Genomic DNA, 7043 nt, shown 5'->3' on the forward strand with positions numbered 1-7043 from the left:
CGGTAGACTCTGGAAATTTGTCATTGGTGGCTCTAGTTTGCTCATGGTCCTGCTTTGGCCAAGCTTTTCTAAATCCAAGTTGACATATGGTCTCTACCATCATATTTTGCATTCCATGGAACCAGAAAAACAAACTAGAGCTGAAAATTCTAAAACTGGGACAGATAAGTTTTTCCTGCTTCAAGTTATTTTCTTGGCTAAATTTGAATATAGATATAAAGTCAACAAAGACACCCTGAATAGAAGGAAGATACCAACAGAGAATAAGTTCCTAACAACTAGTAGTATTCCTCCAAAGCATTACAGAATTGAGAATATAGTGGTAAGATTTTAGAATGTATGAGCAATAAACAAGGTTTTAGAACTTTCAGGTACCACAACCTATGTGCTCCCTGTGAAATAATCAGGAGAATTGGATATTACCTATATAATTTATCTTTTGGTTTTGAATATCTGGAATTTGTAACTCTCTCTCTCTCTCTCTTTGTGTGTGTGTGTGTGTGTGTGTGTGTGTGTGTGTGTGTGTGTATGTATGTGTATGTGTATGTGTGAGTGGGGGTATGTAAGTGTGTACTCCTATTATCCTGCAACTCACTATGTAGACCATTATGGAGTAGGGTTCAGAGACCCACCGGCCTCTTGAGTGCTAGGAATAGAGATGTACACCACAATGTCCAACATATTTTAGCTCTCTTGACATTTTCCTAACTACTTTTAAAAGCTGCATTATTTAATCAGATTCCTAATTTATCACAATGGCAATTTACTTTTTTTCTTATTTACTTTATTACAGGAGTCCAATTTAACATTCACCTTTAAAGATTTTAGAGTATAATTTTTATGTGTATGTGAGTTTCTCTGTTTGCATGTACACCACTTTCAAGCCTCGTACCCAAGAAGGCCAGAAGAGAGTGCCAGGTTCCATTAAAGCAGATTTAGAGGTGGCTGTGAGCTGCCATGTAGGTGCTCGGAGCTTATCCTGGATCTTTGTAGCAACTGAGCTATCTCTCCAGCCCACTCTATTTTGAGACTTCCAGTATCCAATCTATAAGTGGAGATGACAGGTGCAATGCAGTACAGCATGTCTCTAGTTTACTGAACCTGCTTGAGTTCTGCATGTTCTTAGTTAGTCCGCATCCATCCCTGTTTCCTGGTGAGCCTGTCTCTTTTCTTTGAAGTTCACATTTGACTACTGCAGGTGTTTCCTGTGTGTGGAATCAGGCAACGTATGTTTCCCTTAGTCACTTATTTATTTTGTGTAAAGTCCTCCAGGTTCACATTAGGTTCCTGATCCATATGTTCCTTTCTCTCTAAAGTCTGACTATCATTCCACTGTACAAATATACCACACTCAGCTGTTAACAGGGATTTAGGCTGGTTGTGCATCATGCAACTTTGTTATGAGTAGTGATTTAATGAAAAAGAAATGGTCATATCTCTTAAAGTTATGGTATATTGTTCTTTGTGTAAACATCTCCTAGAAAGATTGGTGGATCAAAATGGAGTACCTCTTAAATTTATTGAGGAATTTCTATTGTTTCCCAGGATCTTTAGAATTCCCATAGTGTTCTTGGGCTCCATGCTCTCTCTCTTCTCTGATACTTGTGATTTTTTTTGTTGTTGTTGATAGGCAGGAAACGATTTCCCAGGAGGCTCTGATTTATACTTCCTTCAGAATTGTGTGTTCAGTATTCCTGCTTTCAAATAATGATTGGCTGTATGTGAATCTTTTTTTTACTGTAGTGCTTATTAAAATTATATTCCCATTTTGGTTCATTATTAAATTTTTACTTGAGTTTTCTTTCTTTTTATGTATTCTGTGTGTTTTTCCCATCATGCATCATGATCCCATTCATTTCTCTGTCCTCTCAAATCTGCCCTCTGCCCTTGCAACAGCCCCTACATAATACAAAATTAAATTTGTTATAAAAAAAAGAAATAAAACCTCATCATGGAAGCTGCAGAGTGACACATGGAGTTACACAGAAAACCCCTTTAACATATATCTTCACTTGCAAGTGTTCATTGCAAAGAGCAATTGGTCTGGTTTGAGGCCTCTGTCATGTGAGTAATGGGGATATCCCCACCTTGCTCCCAACATGGGGACTGGGTCATTCACAAATCTGACAACAGGGCCATCTCTGCTGTGCTGCCTATGTGAGGAACAGGGCCCATTTTCCTGAGTGCTGCACATGATAATCACTTGGGTCTGGTTTCTTCTCTGTTGCACGACATTAGTGGCAAGGATTAAGGGGTGACAGAAAAGTAATGGGGATAGCTCTCCCACATTTAAAACTTTGGGGCTGGCTTAACCACACCTCTGACAAAAAGGCTGGCTATATTGTGACCAAGTCTCCCATCTGCCCCAGCTTTCTTGCTCACTATGCAGAGCAGGTTCACCCATACTTTCTCCACTACAGTTGGATCTGTTGATGTCCTGGCAAGGTACAGAATCTTCCTTCCTGGGCGTTGCAGCTGGTAGAGTCTGGGATAATGAGATATCTCTCCCATAATTGCTACATTTTAAAGCAATTTAAATCAATCATGAACTATCAATTTATATTTTGGACATTCATGTGCAGGAGCCTCTATAACTGTCAAGGAAATTTATTTTTGTTTTGTTTTAGATTTTTGCTTGTTTATTTGTTTTTGGTTTTCAAGACAGAGTTGCCCTTCACAAAAGATAGCCAAGTCCAGAGCACACATAGTCCATGGCACACAGACAAATGGAAATCCTGAAGTGAATCCTGACCAAGAAATGTGAAGTTGGGATGAGACACATACTATGCCCCCAGCATCTTTGAAGGAGGTATTTACAGCTGAGGGAGGGCAAGTGCTCTGGTGGTGGAAAGACCACTAGGTATGAACCAGGGGTGTCCACACACTAGTCCTGTGATGTTCTTATCCAGCCCTGACCAGGTATCTCCGGGTGTCTTGGAACTTAGAAGTTAGTGTAAAGTGTCAAGGGTTCAAGTGCTCATAGCCACAGCAACACTTGAACTAGGATTTAGTTTTGAATTTTGAGGCCGGCCAATCACCACTAAGGAAGGCCACCTGTGTGTGCCCCCTCCATCTGGGTGCTGATGTTCTGCCCTGAATGATGAGCCCCAGGACAGAGGAAAAGTGTATGGAGGTTCCATGAATGGGTTGCTCAGCAGAGCTCATATGCCTAAGGAGTAGGGAGTGCATTTTCCATTGTGACCAGCAGGAGGCATGGGACAGTAAGGGCCTCCAGGACTAGGGGACCTGGTTTTCTGAACTGAGGAGGGATTGCTTGAGCCACTCCAAGAGCTTGGGTTTGGAGCACGGTAGACAGGCTATTTCACATTTCAAACTCTAAGCTCCTTCCATCCTGGAGGGACCTGTAACATCACATGATAGCTTACTCAACTAGACCTCTAACTCACATTGTTTCCTTCAGTTGAGATGTGCTACAGGAGGATTCACTGAAGAGGCAGAGAGAGGAGGATTTGAAGTTTAAGCCCAGCTTGGGATTTTTTTATTATTCCAAACATTTTCAGCATGAAAAATCTGAATCCAAAGCATCCTTGCAAAAGCCATAAAGCTCCTCCTTGCACTCCAGCTGTGCTCAGCTACCTTTACCCTGCTTTAATCAGCTGCTCCAGTCACACAAGCACCATTCTACAGCGGAAATGTCTTTGCTCATGTCCAGAGGGCACAACAGACACCCTCCCACATCCGTGACTGCAGGCCACATTCCTCTCCTATCAAACTAGGTTTCCTCAGATCCACCTTATCAGCCACCCGCCCCTCTGGTTCTTTGTCTTTTATTCTTCCTGGTGAGAAGCAGAGAGCAGGCATCCCCCAGATCAGATGTGATCACTTCAAATACTCATGACTTATCCAGTCTTTGTTTTTACCTCCAACCCCGGAAAAGTTCCTCACAGATCTTAAATGTGAATAAGCTCAACAGAAATGTTGTTTCGCAATGGCAGCCTGATGAGGGTACAGCCTGTGTATATCCTGCCACAGACAGGGCAGGCCAGCATAATGCCTGAATCTTAGCAGTCATAGCAAATAAAAAAATGACTATGTATACAATATGCATGTGGCACACTTTCAGTCATTCTGAACCAGTTGCTTCTTTTAAGTAATTTGAGAAGGAAAAGAAAATCAGTATTCTATGTGTCTGTGTCATTTCTAACCTGGAATGGGCTCTTACTTTGAGTTTTATACAGGAAGCCCTTGTAATGGGGAATAAATCCTGTTCTGACCATCAGAGACATGATTGTTGAAGATGTGATATGAATTCAGGTGGTGAGACACATGCAGTCCTGACCGTAGGAACCCCTAAGCTTACCTCTAACCAGATCCCTGGTAATCTCATCCATTTAGCTCTGGTCTACACACTCCTTATTAATTTTGATTATCTGAGAGATCATTCTCTAAAGCCCAGTCACATGAGAAGCTCACAGAAATCCCCCTTAGATTCTCCAATGCTTTAATTATGGGTGTGAACAATCATGTCCAGCTATGTTTATTAAACCTTTAGTCAATTAAGTTTTGCCATTTAAGAAAATTTCACTATACAGCCCAAGCTGAGTCCTCACTAGCTCTCTCTGTCTTGCTCTCCTCAATGCTTGCATACTTTTCATCTGCTCTTGAAATCCCTGTGTCTTCCTTCAACTCTAGCACAGGCAGCATTGAACAGCCCAGAACAGCTCATACTTTCTCCTGGCCCACCCTACCTCCATCAAAGACTCCTTCTACATTATGGAGGTTTCTTCCCACACTTCCATGGCTTTCCAAACCAAAGAATCTGCTTCTTCCTGGAGCCAAGCCACACTCAGGAAAGTCAAGTTACAGGATGAAAAGAATCCCTTGGACTTTGAAGATATCTGAAACAAGGTGTGCTGGTGTTTATCTAAATGGTGAGAATAGGAGACCACCTCCACCATTTAAGGCAAATTCCAAGCAATCTTGATTTTTATTGGGGTGCAACTGAGTACTCAATAGCCACTGCTTAATAAGTTGAGTAAAGAGAACGAGCAGTCCAAATTCACCTCTTTGCCCCTTTTAAGGAGTAAAATCACTACTAGTTTTACAGAATTGAGAAATGTGGCAAGAGGAAATAAAAAAAAATACTTAAAAAAGACATAGTGTTCAGGGAAGGTCAGGACGACTCAGGGAGGGACAGGGGAAGTAAGGATTTTCTCAAAAACAAATCAAAGGCTTGGGAATGTGAGGTTCCAGTAAACAGTGCTACTTAACACTCACAGTAAACAGAAAATTATTTTTAAAATACAGCCTAATGGATCCTGCCTTTAAATGGATTTAGGCAGATTCCTGTTGGCTTTAATAGAAATGGCCCCCATAGGCTCATAAATTTGAATATTTGATCCTTAAGGAATGGAGATACTTGCAAGGGATTTGAGGGGTGTTGCCATGTAGGAGGAAATGTATCACTGGGGGTGGTCTTTGGTGTTTCAGAAGACCAAGGCAGATCTAGTGGCTTCCTCTCACTCTCTTCTTCTCTCTCTTCATGCTGTCTGCAGATCTGGATTTAGAACTCTCTGATTCCATAACACCATGTCTACATGCATACCTCCATATTCCCCACCACAAGGACAATGGAAGTCCAGTTAAATGCTATTCTTTATATGGTCGTGGTGTCTCTTCATGGCATTAGAATAGTAAGACACAAGGATATGAAATCTGCCTCAGGCCACATCTCTATGGGCACAAATTCTCCACATCCCATTCCCAGCCACTTGCCTGAGAATCTTAGAGCCTGACCTTAGGCTGATAAATTGAGGTCTCCCCTATCTTGAGAAGGCAGAAGTTCAGGACTCAGTGTGCATTTCATTGAGTGAACACTTATTCTTACCATCAAGTTTCTTTCCTCCTTCTGACTTCAGGCTGTCTTTTAGTTGTAAGAAAAGATTTTGACCCTGTCACAGGAAGGAGGTCATTAAACTTGGAAACCCCTAATATTTTAGTGAAAGCATAGCATCAAGTACTGACCAGAAAAGTTTTAAAAGAGTAAGAGCATATCAAACGCTTAGGAGGGGAAATGGTGGCACTTCCCCCTTCTTCAAAATGAGACAGTTACCAGGGAACAGAAAGTGGGATCCACAGCTGATTGAGGTAAGAGTTCATCCTTTATGATGTCTTGGTATGTACATTTTTTAAATAACTGCTTAAACATAAGAAATGTAGGAACTGACCTCTGTACAACAGATGTGAGTGGCTCTGTCTTTTTCCTCAGGAAGGAGTGTTTCTGGAAAGCCTACACAGCAATGCAGATGTCACCTGGAGATTGTTACCAAGTGCAGTCAATATGGATCTGCATGGTAACAGGGTTCCTGGGTGATGGTTGGGACATTATTCTTTCTGATCCAATGCAACACAGTCTTGGCAAACTATGCTCAGGTTTTACATAGTGAGGAGCCTTATGGGGTTTCATAGTGGGAGGGAAAGAGATTTGAGTCTTGATGCTTCTCCCAAAGTGTTTGTGATTTATATTTGACAACACATTTTAAGATGTATGTACAGATTAATGGAAGTGTAATTTTTAGTGTCTGTTCCCTAACTCCAGAATTCAAATTTGCTTTGCAGCCCACAAGATCATTGTTTAGTGTCTTCAGCCATGTAGAGAAAGAGGTGAAGATAGACACTCCCTCATCACAGTTGACTGAAGCCAGAGCAGAAATTAACACATGCAGATGGTGAAACTTCTACCTAAACTCAGGGATGTTGGTCTTTTTTACTCTTCTTGCAGGGATTTTGCATCTATAGTGACCTCAGGCACAAGTATCTCTGACTCCAGCAGTTTGTCATTTTGCCCTTTAATTCGATGCCACTTTCCTCTCTGCCTTCCTGTCCAGGTCTGATTTGCCTTCACCTATATGATCTGGAATTTCAGGACTTTTAGCAATGCTGATCTTTAAATATAGGACATAGGGCAAGAGATGCAGGTCCAATGTGGGTTTATTTGAGGCTAGACAGAGCTACATAGTGAAACCCTAATTCAATAAGTCAGACAATCAATCAATCAACAAACATTTCCCCACTGAATAACA

The sequence above is a fragment of the Microtus oregoni genome, unplaced genomic scaffold (assembly GCF_018167655.1).
Source record: "Microtus oregoni isolate MIOR12 unplaced genomic scaffold, Mior012 000002F_ref0000024, whole genome shotgun sequence".
NCBI classification, from domain to species: Eukaryota; Metazoa; Chordata; class Mammalia; order Rodentia; family Cricetidae; genus Microtus; species Microtus oregoni.